This window comes from Grus americana, chromosome 4, assembly GCF_028858705.1.
Source record: "Grus americana isolate bGruAme1 chromosome 4, bGruAme1.mat, whole genome shotgun sequence".
Taxonomy (NCBI): Eukaryota; Metazoa; Chordata; class Aves; order Gruiformes; family Gruidae; genus Grus; species Grus americana.
The window spans coordinates 43,889,383-43,906,979 of NC_072855.1; the positions used below are offsets into that span (position 1 = coordinate 43,889,383).

General features: G+C 37.5%; 1 protein-coding gene across 1 annotated transcript in view; it reads left to right on the forward strand.

Moving 5' to 3' along the window:
* The window catches only part of MARCHF1 (membrane associated ring-CH-type finger 1), a 243,542-nt gene that overhangs the window by 65,980 nt on the left and 159,965 nt on the right, over positions 1-17,597 (forward strand). Inside the window, exon 2 of the mRNA XM_054825517.1 lies at positions 12,495-12,573. The gene's annotated coding sequence lies outside the window, so the exon portion shown is untranslated. The remainder of the gene's footprint in view (positions 1-12,494; positions 12,574-17,597) is intronic.

Here is a 17,597-nt window from a genome sequence, read left to right on the forward strand (position 1 = left end):
AACAGAACATAAAAGGAGGTTACAGATGAGTAACGTAACATTTAAATTGTAAAAGAGTCATAAGTGTGAAATATGAAATGAGAGGTACAGCTCATTTCATAGAGAATTACAAACTTAGAGAATTTTTTTTGTTTTTTTTTTTTTATTTTCAGTGAAATGCAATGTCTGTTTTGTATAGTGAATGAGGGTGGTTGGAATGGGGATTTATCAAAGGCAAAATTTACTGGGACTGGGAAAACAGATTTTGTTTGACAGTTAGTTGGGCACTAGTGGTGCTGATGAATATAAGAATTGTTACTTTCAAAGCAATAAGCAATCAGACAATAATGAGAATTTAGTAGTTCAGTTGCTCATAAAGTTGACACTATGCAACAACAAAGTGGATCATAACAAAATACTGTGTAGGCATGTTAATTCTCAGTGTGGGGAGAGAAACCTCAAATGGGTTCTCTGTTTTAAAGCCAGATTAACAGTGTCACAGAATGTTGAAGTTGCAATGGACCTGTGGAGATTCTGGCACAACTTCCTTGCTCACAGCAGGACCACCTATAGTAGGTTGCCCAGAGCCGTGTCAAGTCAGTTTTTTGAGCATATCTAAGGATGACGAATCCACCAGCAGCCTGGGTGACATTTTCCAGTGTTTGACCAACCTGCCAGTAAGGAAGATTTTTCCAGTGTTTGACTGGAACTTCTTGTATTTCAGTTTGTGCCAGTTTCCCTGTGTCTTGTGACTGGGCACCACTGGTAAAAGCCTGGCTCTGCTCCCCCTTATTCTGCCCCCCCATCAGGTAGTGAGATCCACACATGGATAAGATTCCCCCAAGCCTTCTCTTCCCCACGCTGAACACCCTCATCTCTCTCAGCCTTTTCTCAAAGAAAAGATCTCCAGTCCTTTAATCATCTTTGTAGCCCTTTACAGGACTTGCTCCACTATGCCGATGTCTCTCCTGGGTGCTGAGGAGCTCAGGACTGGACCCAGCACCCCGGATGTTTCTCACTAGTACTGAACAGATGGAAAAGAGCACCTCTCTTGGCCTCCTGGTGACACTGCCAGGTTGGTGTGGGCCACCTTTGCTGTGAGGGCACATTGCTGGCTCATGGTTGGCATGTTCCCCAGGACCTCCAGGTCCTTCTCTGCAAAGCTGCTTTCCAGCTAGTTGGCCCCCAGCCTGTACTAGTGTCTGGGGTTATTCCTCCACAGGTGAAAGACTTTGCAGTTCCCCTTGTTGAACTACATGAGGTTACTGTTTGCTCATTTCTTCAGCCTGTCAAGGTCTGTGCAACCTTTGGTGTCATCAACTACTTTTCTCTTAGTTTTGCATTCTCTGTGTACTTGCTGGAGGTGTGCTGTGTTGCACCTTGGAAGTTACTAATGGGGATGTTGAACAGTATTGGCTTTTGTAGTGACACCGGGGCTGTGCCTTTGATGACTGACCTCCAGCTGGACTGGGTGCTGCGGATCCACGACCCTTTGAGCCTGACACTTTGGATCATTTTCATTGTTGATCACTGTTGATTTTAGGAGGAGATCTTGATTGGTAGGAACCGTTAGTGTGAGCGAGGATTTTAAGTACGCATACAAACATGGCAGACTGTGCATAGAGACCAAAATATTTTGCAGAAAGTGATAGTATGGTGTTAGCATAATTCACCTAAAAAGCCAATCAACAGATGCAGAAACCTGGCTTCCTCAGTTCTGAGGCTCATGGGAAGTACTTGCATCTGTTTCATCTGGCTCTAGACCATCCGTTGATCTTCCAGTGTGCTCTCGTTTTCATGCCAGGGCAGGGTGGGAAATGCTGGAAAGAGAAGACCCCTTCTAGTCACTCTGTCTACGTTGAAAAAACTGACATCAGCATGCATAGCAGGGGCAGTGTCATCAGAAGAGTGGCTTAAAAAAACTTGGCCATATATAGGTGAGAAAGATGCCAAACATACTAAGTAGGGAAATAAATGCATATATTGCAAAGTGCTGGGTTGTCACAGATGGCTTTTTGTAATCGTTATTCTTCAATTATGTTCACATAAGAGTACAGTTTTAAGAGATAAAGGACAGGGTGATGTTGCTCTGCATATGAAAGGTCACAGGATTTCACAAGATTAATTCGAAAATAACCTTCCTACACACTGTGATCCTTAGTGCTAACTGTTGAGCTAGTGATACTCTGTGACGAAAATTCTGATTTACAAATTGTATATGTGCTAATAAACGGATGGATATGATGTTTTCATAACTTCATTAGGTCCCTTTGCCTGTTAGCATCATATGGATGCTCGTCATCCAGATGGATTCTTGTCATGTTATCATGTTCTCTTTTGATTTGGGGAGTAGGAAGGACAAAAGAAAAATTGAATGGCCTGTAAGGCATCTAATGTCACTGAATAGAACAAACTGAATGGGATGTAGTTTATTCTAATTTGTTAAAAGATATATTTCAAATTATTGAATCTTTACCTATTTTTTTTTTCTATGACCATCACATATTTAGAAGTTAGGACAGTTTCCATAATCGTGTGTGTGCTTTCATCTAAGTGACAAGTCGGGAAAAGAGTTTCCCTTTGCATATTTAGTTACAGCAGGGCCTGACAATCCAACCCTTCATTCAGTGAACATAGATTAATTTCTGCTTTTTGGAAGTTCTGCTCCTTGAACAGATGCAGTCAATAGACAGTAATCTGTGTTACGTAAAAGATTTCAAACACAATTCAGAATTACTCCAAGCACAGCTCTTCACATTCCGTAAGAGCAAGGCTGTGGGACCTCATGCAGAAATCCAATACATCTACTTTTGTTCATTATGGGACAGTAGTTAAGGATTCAGTGATTTGTCTGTTATGGGCATGACACCTGACTTCTAGATTGTCATCACTGATTTGTTTTTGTCATCCTTCAAGCTTAGGAAAGCAATTGCTGTTTCTGTAGTTTGTGCGCCTGATAGCTGTGTTGAAACACACCACGCAGGGACCATTAATCCGTAAGTGCTATAGGAAGGTTCAGGTTCTGCTTACTATGTTGTGGGTTAGGAAAGTTTTAGGATTTTTCTTCATGTGATTTTACTGGAATTTGGAGAGAAGAAACCCGCTTACAGTTGGATCACCTTCCTTATTTAAAAACACATTATAATTAAAATTACATGTGTAAATCGTCAGAATATAATTAGTCATGCCACGGTTTCAGTTCTTATACCTTCATTCAGTTCCTATACTTTCATTGGGGCTGACAGTTTGCAGTTGAGCAAATAAAATATCCAGTTTTCCAAAAGAGACATTTGTTTGTGCCTTGGCACCTGCCAATCTTTTAGTGAAATTTCATGGCAAAATTTCTGCACAAATTTTGAAATATCTTGCAAACTCGGAGGTTTTTGAGATGTATCGAATGTGAGGTCATTACTCACACTATGGCCACGTAAAATGGTAACTATGGTAACTGCAGAGTATTGGAGTGGAGGGTGAGGAGAGAGGTTTATGTGAAAGAAGTAATATCCTTGGACATAGAAAACATCCTCACCAAGCCTCTTCAGGTGAAGATATTATATGGAGGTTTTATTTGTGTGAGATTCTTTTGTTTTCTAATCTCCAGGAAAATTAAACTTCCTATGACTAGTCCTCTTCCAAGTTTATTTTAATTGGTACCACAGGTTTTAAAGAGAGGTTTATCTTGTCATCCCTCATAATTTAAAGCTTGTAGAATATTCTTAGGGTTTTAAAGGCATTTATCCCCTAGAATTTCATGCAATGAAAACTGAAGCTATGAAAATATGTAGCTTAAAGTGTTGATGTTTCTTTTAGTTTTATTATATAAACTAGAAAATACGAAAAGATCAATGAGAAAAGGAAGGAACAATAGCTTTTGAATTTTGAAAAAAAAAAAAAAGCATGGAATAAATGTAGGTAAACGGTAAAGTAACTTTAACAGGCATGTACAGAGAATGCTGTGCACAACATAGTAAGCAGAATATTTTGATGTGAAGCCTGTGGGAACAGAAAATTACTGCTGTTTTTCAAGGCGTTCTAAGTTGTAGTGTTTGCCAAAGCTCTCATCAGATTTTGCAACACTTACAAGTCTTTTGAGAGCACCTACACCTATTTATACTGTATCAGATCTCCAGCTTTCCTGATTTTTTTTTTGTTTTTTGTTCGGTTTAGGTAATTCCTTTTCACAGAGGTGGATTTAATTTCTTGTGATTTCCCCCATCAGTGCTGCTTCCCATTATGAGCCTTTTGCAGCAGTAAGACTGAGTGGTCTATATCCATTTCTTCTCTTCTAAGACTATTGTTCACAGATTGTACTGTCAATATGGATATGTTCTATATTGTGAGTGGATGAAATTGCCCAGTCATCACTAATAACAAAGTTTTTCTGTGGTGTGGGATTTTTTTGGGTCTTTTTTCTTTTAAGTAGTAAGGTTTGTTTCTTTGAGTGTCTTAATGCTTAGGATAAAATCGAATCTGGATCTCTAGAACATTTTGACAAGACACTAACCCTGTGTTCCTCAATTTGCTTATTGTGTTTTAAAGTAAAGGTGAGCCTCCCTCTGTTTTTTTGTTGGAAATACAGCACCAAGAACATGTAGAAATAAGCATTTTGTGCATCCTTCTCTGAGTGTTGAACTCCCAGAAGGGTTTGGTGCTGTTATTGAGCTTTACACTGTGACTTCTAAAACATACTGCCATTCCATTTTTAGGTCAGGGACAAGCTGAAGATCACAGAATCATTGGCCAAGTTAGGTGTAGAAACTATAATGACATGACTTTGTCCTCTACCCTAGTGACAGGAAGCATGACCTTTAATTTCCCCTGATGTCATCCTTGTCATAAAGATAGCTAGGATGAAATCTTTGCCCTGCTGAAGTTTATGGGAGTTTTGTTATGAACTTCAATGAAATCAAGACTTTACGAGCTGTGTATTATAGGGGGAAAAAGTAGAAGTTTTAGGCTCAGGTAACTCTCATGTGAAATCCGCCCCCCCCCCCCCCCCCCCCCCCCAGTTGAATGCAAGTATGGTTTAACTTTGCAATTTTGGTGACCTCTTAAAAATAATCATGTGATCTTTCTTTATCCCATATGAACGTAGCTCTGCCATTCAGTCGTCTTGCTTGTTATAAGAAGGGCAATAGCAGAATAAGGAGCTAGAAAGCAGAAATAAAATACCAGTATGAATTAATTTTCTCTTGTTAGTGAGAATCCTCCTTTCCCCTACCCCGAACAGTCACACTTCTTGATTCTAATATAATGCAGAAGTGAATGGAAGTATTAAATCAAATCAGCAGAAGTTGAACTAACATTTCAATAGCTGAGGAGGCAGAGAAAATTTTTAGTTAAGGAATGTGGTATCCAGTACAAAGACTCAAGGAATTCTTTATTTTTAAATTAGTGGATTGTGGAATAATTTCCAACACTATTCCACAGTTGGAATCTGGAAATATTCCAAGTGTTTATAGAAAAATGTAGCTCCTCGTAGTTGTCAAGTGGAATTCCTGGTAGTTAGGATTCGAGCAAACATTAGCAATTTCATTAGCTTAGTTTACCTGAAATCAACATCCGGACTGAGCTGGCACTCAAGTTTCTCTGGGCTGTCGTGACAAAACCCAACATACCCAAATAGGGTACAGGAAAAAGCTTATCTTAGTCTTCTGAAACACCAGCCCTCTTTCAAAGCTGTCTACATGGGATAGGAGTCCAAGCTCTTTCATTTCCTATCGATAGAATTCTTCTGCAATATAGACTCAACAGATTATTTGTAGTCTGTCTGTATTGTCACACAAAAGATATTGTAGGAACAAAGGTGGTTATTATCGTTTGCCTGGGCTTGTCCAAATTGCTGTGCAAATCCTGATCTCTCTTCCTTTCTAAGACTTGCACCTTAGTCTGCTGTCAGAAAGGGAGTGAGATGGCGAGGTTGAAAGCTCATCTGTTGTGCTGTTTTGTTGATAGCCAGCCGGCAGCACTGACTGACTTAATGCAAATGAGAGCTAGTTTTGCTCTGAGATCTAGTTTGAGGTGGTATTGTGTCATTCCTGATGGTAACCAAGTTTTAAAATTCATTTTGAATTTATCTTTTGATGTCCTTTTAACCTTTTGGTTTCTTTTTCTGTTATGTATAAAGCATAAATATGCAGAAATTGCTTTTAAAAGAAATGCTTGTCACCAATAATCTTTTTTTAATCATAATTTTTTTTAATCTTTGGCTTTGATTTTATGGTAGTATTAAATCCCAGATTGAAACCGGCTAATGGATTTCACAGAGAAAAGGCATAGTTACTATGGCTACACAGCACCCTGAAAGCTTAAAAGGACAAAGGATAAATGAACACTGTACTGGCTGCTTAGCCATTTCTAGAATAGATTCTAATAATTTAAAGGTTTTATAGTCTTTCAGACACTGTCAGAAAAAGCAAGATGTTAGTCCTTGAAGAATTTGTTTTTTACCTTTAGTTTAGAGCATCACTTTTGAAGTAGCATATTTGAAAAATATTCTTCAAAACATCCTCTGCTTTTAGGCAATTCATTTCACATATATCTATTACATGTAATGAAAGTGACTATTTATGATCATTTTATCACCGATATTTTTACTATGGTATTTTAAAATGAGTAGAAATGTAATCCTCCTACAGACAAATAAACACAGAGTAATTGTCGTTTGATGAAAACTCACAGTAATGTACTTTTTATAGCTTCACTGTAGTTTTGGCTGAAATGTTTTTACCTTTGATTTTCTTATAAACCAATCTACACATATAAGACAAACATTTTGTATATAGTAAAGAATAAATAAAAATACATGCATGGTTAGTTTCATACAATTAAGGAATTGAATTGCCAGGTTTTAGCATCACCTTAGTGACTGATGGCAGAAGTGCTACTACCTGCCTTTGCTTTAGAAATAAAATGAGTTAGAGATCATAAACATATCACTCATCAACTCATGGCCATATACGGAACAGGGTTTTTTAGACTTTAATGATAAAATGCATCTATTGTTTGCCTCAAATAGAATTTCTCTCTACTGATAATTGTAGGCAGTGTGTTTTGGTCGGTGGGCAGTAGAAAATCATTGGGAAGGTAACAGGTGAGCTTACAGGTGGTTTTGTAAAGAGATAGTTCATGTGCTCTTTTTTGCAGGCAGAGGACTCTAGTATTTTGGATTTATCTCCAGCAACGTTTGCATATATTTATAAAGCGATCTGGACTTGCTGCATATGCAATAGACCAGCTGAGCGGTGGTCCTGTTGTAGATCTGCCTTGTGCTCCGTAGAAACGCCACATTTACTACGTTAGCCCATAGCGTCATTTATGTCTAAGACATGCAAAGAAGCCTTTCTACCTAAAAATATCAAAATTATTGTACAGAATTTCACTATACAGACCAGCAATCTAGCCCAATCTATAAAGCTTGTTTGGGCCAAATTCCAAGATGAGCAAAAGAGAATGCCTGGGTAAACCCAAGAATAATCCAAGTAAATGTATAGTTGAAAGGCGGTGATGCTAGCAGAAAAATATTGTGGACATTTCATCCTGCTGTTTCTTGTGGATCTGAGATTGCATAAATATGTGGTAGTTCTTAAAGGATCTCTAGGTTATAAACTACAATAAAGAATGGTGGTGTAGAAGTGACTCAGAAGGTTTGATTACCTTTTAAATCTCCATAGGGCCTCTTCCTTCCTGCTTCTGGTGGGTTTGGCTAGACAAATCTAAAAGGCAGACATCAGACTTTGAAATTCCTCAGGCCAATTTTCCTGAATTAAGACAATTCTTCTTTAATTTACAGCTCGAACAACACTTCTGCTACCATTTCACAGAGAACTAGTGTGCTCAAGACTAACACTATTTACTGATTTTTTTTTTGTTTTGAGTGCTTACTTTAAGAGAGTATTTCAGAAGATCTGCACTTAAAAATGAATGTTGTATATTTCTACTGCTTCTTAAAATAGGGAGAGGGGGTTCTCAAGATAGATTCTCAGGCTAAATAGAAGTCACTTTCAGGAAATCACTGTTATTAGATTTTTATCTTGCATGAAAATACATTGAGAATTTTTCCTCTTATTTATATTTCTTTGACCATTGCAAATATAAGGATGAAAAAATTAGATGAGCTATTAATGATTTGTAGATGGTGATATCTAGCTAAAGTTGTCCCATAGTAAGCAGTCATTGACTTTTCATTCCAAAACTTACTTTCCAGCATAGTGTAATCTCATTCTTGAAAACTTGTATTGTGCACAATTTCTTTTGCTACGTGTAACACAATGGTTTAGAAATCTTAATCAAATAAAACTAGCAACGGAGCGGCGGGTTTTTTATAACATAGATCTCTCATCCCTGCCTTAGATGATTTAGAGGTAATTCTCTCCAAAAATGAAATGGTAAAACCAATGACATAAAATATGCCCTAATTAGGGGGGTTTATTCATGGGTATTTGTTTCACTCGTACGTGTGTTTTGTTTGATGAAATACTCCATTTATTATTTACTGAAGTACTGCAGAAAAAGATGCTGCTTGAAATTCAGGAGTGGATCAGTTAGAAGTGCTTCAAGAGAAGACTGGGACTATGTGATATTTGATGTTGCCATGGGCAACTGCTTTGCAAGAACATTTGCAGAGCAGATGGACCAAGATAAATAAAACAGATACAGGTATTGAATAGAGATTGTGTAATGTTCTGTGAAACAACAGGAAAACATGAACTCAAATCTATGTAGCATAGTCCATCTATGTAACATAGTTCTTTGATTCATCCTTTTTTAATGAATATGTTGATAGCTTAATTTTCAGAACACAGTTTTTTATAGCAAACTTGTTTTGTCTTCTTTTAAATGGGATAGTATATTTTCATGGTATTTTATCTTATGTCATTGATAAACCACTGATATGACTAGTTCAGTAGTGAAGATTTCCTATAGATTTTGAGTTTTCAAGAAGTCAAACGAAATGTCAGGGTTTATTGGCCTCATTTTCTGTGTTATGCAAAACCAGTAATGTCCTAACTTTATACTGTAATCCACTAGCTTTTGGGCTAGCCTCTGAAGTTACATCTAAGTACATAAACACTAGGGAATGAAAAGCCTTTATATTTCAGATATTATAATTTTGTAAGCTTCATGTGCTCTTGGCTGTTGAGAGCTCTTGTATAACCTTATACACAAGCTTTTTTCTTCGATTTAAAAATAAAAAAGACATATACTCACCCTTTTGAAGAACTAGAATGTCTTTGTAATCATATGTTTGGCACAGAAGTTTGTTTCCTTAGCAACATGAATGCAGAAGATACCCATGTGAATATATACATGCAACATGCCATTGTAAGAGTACGTATGTACAGAAATACACTGTATGTTTGTTTAACATATATTCTTTATTCTCCCTGGCAATGAATAAAATAGGCACATGCTGTTTAATTTTTCTCTAAGGTAATAGGTAGTTAGAGAATTTGAAATATAATTTGTAGTCATATCTTTTCAACAACTCAAATTCAAACTTGTAAAAATAAAAAGCTTCTGGAAAAATAAACACTTAATCTTTGCTCTTGAAGATGTATGATTTCAACTGCTAAAAGATTTTTGTTTTTCCTAAGTAATATACTGACTTTAAAGAATTTCTTTGGATTTTTAATCTACGACCTGTCTGTGCTTCTTTTCTTCATGAGTTAGAAAACTTACTTCATGGGTTGATTTCTCCACATGCGATGGAACAGTTCTTTGGGTCATGCTGTCATAAACCCATGAATGTCCACATAGCTATCAGTATTTTTCATTTAGCATGAAATGCCATGAAATACTGTACCACTGACTATCGTGCAGTTGATTCACATTTTAGAGTGCATGTTAACAAATTTTTTGGAGTTATCAGAGTAATGTTTAAGTATATATTTCCATTGTGAAACAAAATACATTTGATGTATTTGTTGTTAATCCATTTTAAATATCACATATGCACATCTGCCTGAAGTCATATATTTATGTATATTCTGTTTTTTCAGGGAAAACTAGGAGAGTTAGAAGCAGGAATTATTGGGGAAAATTTTATGGCTTCTACAATGAATTGGATCAGAGTATCTGAATTTCTTCCATTGCTTTTAATCTATGGTTATAAAGTCTTGCCATTACTATCAGGCCAAAAGATATGTTGGCATTCATTAGGGTCAGAGTTACAATACGTTGCTAGCTTTCAGCTATAACCTTTTTATGGCTTTTACACTAGCTAAAGCACAATGAGGTTGATTGTATTTTTTTTTTTCCACACATCGTGGAGAAGAGATTTCATGGGTGATTAATTTAACCTCTTTTCAATGTATTTTAAGCAGAAAACAGTTAAATAAAACACTTTACAGAATCACAGAACTGTTGAAGTTGGAAGGGACCTCTGGAGATTGTCTAGCCCCTTGGTCAACGCAGGGTTACCTAGAACACATTGCCTAGGACTATGTCCAGTTGGGTTTTCAATATCTACAAGGACAGAGACTCTGCAACCATCCTGGGCAACCTGTGCCATTGGTTGACCACCCTCACAGGAAAAAAAAAAAAATCATTAAGTTTAAAAAGAATATCTTGTATTTAATTTATGCTTGTTGCCTCTGGCACTTTCACTGGGTACCGCTGAGAAGAGTCTGGTTCTGCCCTTCTTACTCTGCCCCCCATCAGGTATTTATAAGCACAGATAACATCCCTCTGAGCCTTCTATTCTCAAGGTCCCCATCTCAGCCTCTCATACAAAAGATGCTTCAGTTCTTTAGTTACCTTCATCCCCTTTTGCTGTACTTGCTCCAGTAAGCGTATGTCTCTTAACTTCATCCTCCTCCATTGACAGGAAGTCTGCCTTGCTCCAGGCTTTCCCACTGGTCTCAGGAACCTGGGATTGCTGAGGGATTTTATCAGTTTTATCAGTAAAGAGCGAGGGAAGAAGGCATTCAGTGTATTGGCCTTCCTCATATCCTTTGTGACAGGTCTCCATTAGCAGCAGGCCACCATTTTCCCTAGTCTTCCTTATGCTGCCGATACACCAGTAGGAACATCTCCTGTTCCCCTTCATGTTCATGTGAGCTATCCTACATGTGTCTTTGTGATCCCAGTGAGGTCCAACTGCACGCAGACCTCTTAAATCCTCCTGTTGCCTGTGCTATGTGCATTAGCATACAGGCTTTTTGGAGAGGTACAAAAGCATGCTAATTTCCCAGAAAACGTAAGACAGCTTTCCCCATAATTCTGGTATGCCAGAAATTAGGGGGAAATGCCTGGTAGGCATTTCCCTATGCATGTGGATGTGGTTGGAATGTGACCCCTACAGCCTTAGTTTTTTGCTTTAAAATTTCCTCCTATTCACATTGCCCCATACTCTTTGCTTGCCAACCTGGTCCTTCACTTCCTCAGCTGATTGCTGGTCATACTCTCCTGCCCCTATTATTCCTAGATTGAAACTCTCATTACTGGATTGGCCATCGTGTTGGCAAAAATGTTTTTCCCCACTTAGGCGGATACCATATCTGTTAAGCAATCCTCTGTCCTCGTAGAACATCCCACGATCATACTAAAACTCTGTTGCTCGCACCAACTGCACAACCAATTGTTGGCTTGTGGGATCTGTCCGCTCCTCTTCACACCCTTCTGCCTTTCAGGGAAGGATTGAGGACAAAAATGGCTGAGCTTCCCATGTCCTTGACATCCCCCCCCCCCCCCCCATCCTACCCCACAGCAACGTAGTCAATGCCTGATGCTTTCCTGATTGCCCCTGGCGCCATCACTGGTGCCCCTCGTGGAAGAGCAGCAGAGGGTGATACTCTGCAGCAGCCTTTCCAGAGAGTCCTGATCTGAGTCCCTGGCAGGCAGCAAACCTCCCTAGGCAACAGGTCAGAGTGGCAGCGGGGGGTCCCCATTCCCCACAGCAGGGAGCTGCCCGCAGCAAGCGCCCATGACGTGTTTCTGCTCAGCTGAGGTTTAGCTGGGTTGGGTCCTTCGCTAGACAGAGCTTGCATTTATTGCCCTTATAAGACAACTATTTTAGTTAAATGTTTAATGTGTTTTACTCTGTTTGCAAGCAAATGCGCGTAAAAATATTGCTAGTGAACAAATTATGTGTTTCAGCTTTTTTGTTTTATTAAGCTTTATTTATTCTTGAATGGTATTCTGCCAATACCGTACGGGTTAGCTGGCTACAAAAAGGGTTTTTCCACTAGTGTGGCTGGTAGAGGGAAAATCAAGTATGGTTTTCCTGTACTCAGGGAGATCAAGGATTAATCTTTAATTAATCTCAAATCAGTCTGAGAGTCTATAGAAAGATGAATGAGAAGCAGTATTTGGTATAGGATTTCATAAAGGTTATTTAAGAATACCTTTCAAATCCAGAAGTGTTGTTTTAGGTTGTACTATCCAGAAGATGCCCGTGTAAAAATTTGTCCAAAGCTTGCTTCTTAACATTATTTAAGGCATTAAGTGTAGGTACACAATATTTCAACATGATATAATTGGTTTCACATGTGTCTTGTTTCTGTTTGTTCTAGGAAATGAACCCAGGAAGTAATGTGAAGGGCCATGTGAAGCTCTGTCATAGCAGAAATTTGCTAAAAGATTGCTCTACCTGTAAGTTCTTCTTTTCTGTTGTTAAATGTTAAATTATATTGATGCTACTGGAAAAAAAGGGTTCACTTTGGCATTTTGACTTGCAGCTTGATTGTAAAGAAAACCCTGCCAAGTGCCTTATGTTTAACGCCTGCTATTATTAACTTGCTATATTTTAGTGCAGAGCAAACAAACGTTTTTCCTCTTCTATTAAGGTTTTGAATCCAATGAGCAAGTTTTTCATGTTGTATCATTATAGGTTATTCAGCCACTGTGATGCATGCTCAGCTATGATAGCTTATTTTTCAGAAGTTCCTTTAAAAGTCGATGAAAGGTACCAAATGTCCAAACCTGTATCAGAGTGGGAAACTTTTCCACTCAAAAGTTCCATTTTACACAAAGACCGACTGCTGAGAACAGAATTCAGAAGTTCTTAGTCCCAATCAAGAGTAATAATTTGAAAATAAACTGTGAGATGGGGAAGAGAAGAGCTTCCTACCTACATATCATATATAAATACGCCAAAAAAAGGTATATCTTGAAGGAGTTTGGGAGTTTACAAGCTACAATTTAACCAGTATATTAATTTTATCCCTTGTTTATGTAATTATTACAGTTTAATTAAGCATCATCTAGTTAAAAAGTTATTGAAAACTGTAAGGGAGAAAAATAGTAACTAAGAGTGTTTCAAAACTGATAGTAGCTTTTTAATCCTTTAAAACTATTTCAGACTCTTTCCTTATCTAGCACTGTATTTTAAAGTAGGAACTCCCATACCTGTGCAGCATAGTAGTTTAACATAACCTGCAACCAAAACATGCAAATGCTGCTCTTCCACAACTCAAGCTCTTTATGAAGTCTCAGAAAATGTTCCGATACTTATTTCTGATTTTCTTCCAAAAGTACTTCTTTGACTTAGTATTTCTTTAGTACTCTGATATAACTTGAGAGATGTTGAAACAACCACAAATTAAGTGCAAATACAAGAAAATCTGTTAGAAATTATAATCTTAGTTCTGTGCTTTGTATTGTAAAGTAAAACCTGAACATGATTGTCTTCATTCTATTAACATTCACACAATACTGTTGAAACTTCAGCAGTTGCCCTGTGTTATTCTAAATTTATTAAAAGTACTCAGATAATCAATATTTCCTTTGGTTTTATCAAAGAATCTGGAGGGGATGTTCCAGGGTAGTTCAAGGAGACTTTTATGATTAGTCAAGGAAGAGAACAGAAGCTGCTGTATTATTTGGTAGGCTTAATTACTTAGCAGTAATCAGGCAAGTGGATTTCCAGTATCATAACAGTAGCCTAAAAAAAACACAAGCAAACTGAAAAGAGGTAGGATAGCGTTAGAATTGGTTAATTTATTTCAACTTCATCTTCTCTTTCAATTGCTCTCTTCATCTCTTCATGTCTCTTTGAGAAATGCAAGTATTTTATTTGCGTATATGTATAAGTGTGTGTGCGTGTGTGTATCAATTGTAGATATTTATATTCGCTGAAGATACAGCAACATTTGGGACAAAAGTACAGACTTGACTTGGAAAAATCTTAGGTGAGAACATGGGGAAAAGTCTTTGACAGGATGCAAAAGTTGAGAGCCATATTGCACGTTGAGCACTATAAAGTACATTTGTAGCCTCCCAGACAACAAATGTGTTATTTGGAGTCCTGCAAATGCATATGACTATGTTTGAGGACAAAATAGCAGCAAATATGGAGAGGGTGTGGGGGGTGTTCTGATCTAAAATGTTGTCTCTTACTATATAGTTATAGACAATTCTGAAGCCTTGTTTGAGAGCTGACAATATGCAAACCTTAGCAGCATATTTTCTTCTGTTGGCCTAAGAACTGATCTCATGTCTACTCCTCCCAAGTGCCAGTGAACCTCTTTCTGGTGTGTGTTGTGAGCGAATGTTCACATACATGTGGTACCATGGGCATTAATACATTATATCAAAGATACCATACTCCTAGACTTTGCCATCATTTTTCCTGTTATACAAAGCATTCTTCTCTATGTATAACTACAGTTTTGCAGAAGCATTGAAGATACTTGTGAACTTCATGTAAAAATCGTTCTTATGATACCACTCTCATATGGAGTAGCAGGTTGCTTTGAAGCACAAGAATTTGAGAATTACAGTGGGTTACAGCAAAAAACCTGCCTATGCTCCTTAAAGACATTTATGTAGCTCAAGAAACTGTCTTGTTCTGTAGAAAGTACAGACTTCAGCTTGTGTTTCCTAAACCTGTTGCTCCAGAAAGATAATGGTCTGTCACGGGTCCTTACCACTAGTGGACATTTATGCATCTTTAATCTGCACTTGAGGTGTTTGTGCTGTCTGATGCCCTGGCAAGAGTGAGCAAATCCATCACTTTGCCAATACACTGACTTTGTACTCTTTCCTGCACCTGGTTCATGTGCAGTGCCAATATAGAGAGAAAGATGTACTTTCCCCCCGGTATATCCGTATTGAAATGCTCTCAGGACCTTAATTTCTTGTTTATTTGTGCAATTTTGACCATAGGCATTTGAAAACGCCGAGGATATTGTTGACAATTTCTGCAGACAATTCTTGTGGGATAATCTGAACAGAGAGAAGCTTGTAAGCACTGATTAGATAAACATGATAGCAGTTTTATAAGATTGACATCAGTCAATACAGATTTCTTTTAAGAAATGGACATACTGTTTTTCATTAAGTCTGCCTACTTTGGCATCAGGCTTCAGAAAGAAATACTTAGAAGAGGAGGAGAAAAGGTTCTAGAGAATGATAGTTGATTTAATAAGGGCCTAATAAAAGAAGTAATAAAGTCATTTCTGTTTGGAATAACTTCTGACTGCTACTATATGCAGGCCAGAAGGAATAACATGCCTTATTTAACCAATTAAATTTAGCTTGGAGAACTGTAGGCAAGCAATTCTGGTTCTGTTTTCTCTGAATTCTGTTTTGTACTGGTTGTCAATAAGTTAATGAAGCTATGGCAGCACTCCGTATTTTCACAGATGGCTGGACTGGCTTATTTCAAGTCCTCCTATACACTCCTCTATATTTAGTGCTTAATCTATTCACCACTTCTTAAAGAAGTGGGGGACAGGATTACACAGGCATGTCTCAAAGCACATACGCAGCTTCCTACTGAAGGCTGCAACTGATTTTATAATTCTCATATTCAACCATCATATTGGTAAAAATAGAAAAGGCAACATGGGAAGGAAAAAGGATGATGATGATGATGAGGATGATTTTTATTATATATTCTGAGCACAGGTTGCTGCAAGAGAGAGAAATCTTAACATTTTTAACCGTGAGATAGTTCCAACTTCTTTGTTTCAGGTCTTTTTGCTAGGAATAATTCCATGCTGTTAATTGTGATATTGATTAAAGTATTTGTTACGCATTTAATGTAGCCAGTAGTATTCCAAATAAATAAATCAGTATTGTAAAAGTGACTGTTGTGATATATAGACAAGTAACTGTATAACTTAGCTTTGTAGATCATGATGACAATTACTTATTTTGTAATTATTATATTTTTCTTCCAAAAGGAGTTTGCATGTATAATTTCTATTAATGTTAGCTAGTGAACAAATAAGAAAACAGAAATCTTTTTCTATCTCGTTTTCCCCACACCTGGAGTGTTCTGTGTTCAGCTAGTGACCATCAAAATGAATTAACATTTCTGTCCTGTGCTTATAAAATATCAAAAATTTAGTTATCTCAGTATATTCTATGTAAAATTATTAGTAGCACAAAGTATACTTGTATATGTTTATAGAAGCACAACAATTTCTAAATATGATGACCATTCATTTTGACAGAAATTTAAGAGCAGAAATGTTCTGTTTACACAGACAAAGTGGTAAATTATTCTTCTTTATGGAAGGCATGTTTGCTGATGGAGAGAGACAAGAGTTCATAATTTTCTCTGAATGCTTCCCTTGCTGGATCACTTAGCTTTCTCCCTATTCTTCTCATGACCTCTGAAAAAGGTTTGAAATAGCTTCTCTTGATTCTACTGAGAATACAGGGGTGGGTCGCTTATTTGGAGATCCTGATGAGAGTCTAGTGCAAGTATTGCAAAAGGTGAAACTAACCCAGCTGAAAAAAACAAAAAACACACTACCAAAATCATAAGTAAGAAATTAAATTATATATATAGAAACTGGTGAAGAATAGCAGATTTTTTTGGTTGTAGAAGATTCCGAGACTCTAAGAGCACATTCATTTCCAAGGAGCGTCTTGCATAGCTCTAATTAACATTTCAGTGATCACAGGAGATGAATCTTCCTTTGCTCTCCCCATGCCTTTCTTTTGTCTTTCTGAACTAAACTTAGACTTGAACTTTAACCTCATATGGTACCTGGCATATGTTTTTGTGTCAGCTTCTGTGAATGTGTTCAGGGCAATACAAGTTTGTATACCCTAAGCATCTTCCTGATCATAAGCTAGTACAACGCTATCTTGCAGAGTAAGGAGAATAGAATTAATGTGAAAGTCTTTCATCTTTTGCTTCATTAGTTATTATGTAGATTTTTTTTTATTAAAGCATATATTGAGGAATATGAATTGATATATCTGAACTGATGACAATAAGAAATGCAATAGCTGTCCCTGGTGTTGCTTGTTAATTTACTTTACTGAGGTATAATTTCATGCCTTGTTAAAATCAGACAGACATAACTATGATTTGCTGAAGGTGAAATAAGGGGACAGGTTCCGTGAAATTTCTGTGTTTTCAAAAATATATGATACCAAATTTCCACCAGTAGTACTGAAAGCATTGGTGATAAAAAAATGTACTGTAAATTAAATGTGATGACACAGGAAAGAGTATCTGTCGTGGTTTAGGCCCAGCCGGTAGCTGGGTGCCACGCGGCCGCTCACTCACCCCTCCCCCAGCGGGATGGGAGAGAAGTATAACAAAAGGCTTGGGTCGAGATAAGGACAGGGGGAGATCACTCGCTAATTACCGTCACGAGCAAAACAGACCGAACTTAGAGAGGGAATTCATCTAATTTATTACTAGGCAAAAC